Consider the following 2,142-nt stretch of genomic DNA (forward strand, 5'->3'; position numbering starts at 1 on the left):
ACTGTGGCATTTGGACAAGAACAAACTGGGAGGAGGGTAGAGAGAATAGTGCAACAATGAATGAATGGAAACCCAAAATCTCTGTAAATGTTTATCAAAATTAATAAAAAATAATTATAGAAAAAAAAGCTGAAATCAATGAGCTAGAAAACAAAAAAGCAATTGAAACCATCAATAAGACAAGGAGTTGGTTTTTAAAAGGGTCAATAAAATGTACAAATCATTGGCAAACTTAACAAAAGAAAAAAAACACAAATATCTTGATTAAGGAATGATAGAGGTCACATCACAACAGAACCAAAGAAAGTAAAATCTTTAATATTGGAATATTATAAAAAGCTATCTACTATGATAAATTTGAAAACTTAGAAGAAATGGACAAATTCCTTGAAACTCTTACCCTAACCATCGTGACATGATCAAATGTAGAACATTTGAACAGACCATCACAAAAGAAAAAATTGAGAAGGTCATTAAAAAACTCCCCCACAAAAAAAAGTCCTGGGTCAGATGTCTTCACAGATAAATTCTACTTAAAATTCAGAGAAGATTTATTACCAATCCTATGTCAGTTATTTTAAAAAATAGAAAAAGAAGGGACACTCCCAGAGACATTTTATGAAGCAAGCATAACCCAAATACCAAAACCAGGAAAAGATATTACCAAAAAAGAAAACTACAGACCAATATCTCTGATGAACACACACAAAATTCCATAACAAAATCCTATCCAATAGAATCCAAAAACACATCAAAAAAATAATTCATCATGAACAAATACGATTCATAAGAAAGATCTAAACACTTGTAAAACTTTCATTGTTTCTCCAAGTTCATAGAGTTTCTGGAGGCAAGCTATTTCAGAAGTGGATGGCACTCCTCAAGACAGTGAAAAATATATATGCAAAGCCAAGAGCCAACATCATTTTCAACGGAGAAAGACTAAAAACATTTTACTTGAGAATGGGGATCACACAAGGATGCCCACTATAGGCGTTTCTATTCAATATTGCTTTGGAAGTGCTTGCTAGGGCAATACAACAAGAGAAGGAAGTTAAAGGCATCCAGATCAGCAAAGAAAATGGTTAGGCTGTCACTATATACAGATGATATGTTAGTATACACAGAAAACCCTGGGGACTCAACAAAAATAACTGTTAGAGTTATAAATTTAATAGAGTGACAGGATATAAATTAATAGTCATCCAATTTGACAGTACACAACAAGAAAAAAAATAACAGAAAAAACCCAAACACGCAAAAGATTAGTATCCAAAAATCAATAGGATTCCTCTACAATAACAAAGGGAATTTAGGAAAATAAATCAAGAAAGAAACATCATTTACAATAGCCAACCACAAATTGACCTTTACAAAGAAAACTACAGAACATTTCCACAAGACCCAATAAAAGACCTAAATATATGGTAAAATGTTCCCTATTTGATGGATGTTGTTGTTGTTGCTGTGTGCCATAGAGTCACTTGCAACTCATAGCAACCCTATGTACAACATCCCTAAACTCTGCTCTGTCCTGTGCCAATCGCACCGTCTCCGACACACCCATCCCGATTACCCCAGTCACTGAATCAATCCACCTCATAGGGGGCCTTCCCCTTCTGCACTGTCCCTCCACCCTACCAAACATGATGTCCCTCTCCAGGGACCTGTCCCTTCTTGCAACATGTCCAAAGTATGTTAGACAGAGCTTTAGAATCCTTACCTCAAAGGAGCAGCCCGGTTTGACCCTTTCCAGGATGAATCTGTTTATTTTCTAGCAGTCCAATGGTACCCTCAATACTCTTCTCCAGCACCACAGCTGAAAGGCATCAATTCTCCTTCTACCCTCCTTAGTCATTGTCCAACTCTCTGATGCATAACAAGTGATAGCAAAGACCATGGCCTGTATCAGATGCACCTTAGTCTCCAAAGAGACATCATTGCTCTTCAGTAGGAAGACTCAATATTGCGAAAATGACAATCCTACCAAAAGGAATCTATGTTCAACATAATCCCAATCCAGATACCAAATTCATTTTTCAAGGAGATCAAAAAAGAAATTGTCAAGTTTATTTGGAGAGGAAAGAGACCCCAAATAAACAAAGCACTTCTGAAAAATAAAAATTAAGTAGGTGGCATAGC

This window comes from Elephantulus edwardii, unplaced genomic scaffold (genome assembly GCF_000299155.1).
Source record: "Elephantulus edwardii isolate Elephantulus edwardi_28Jun2011 unplaced genomic scaffold, EleEdw1.0 scaffold00422, whole genome shotgun sequence".
Lineage (NCBI taxonomy): Eukaryota > Metazoa > Chordata > Mammalia > Macroscelidea > Macroscelididae > Elephantulus > Elephantulus edwardii.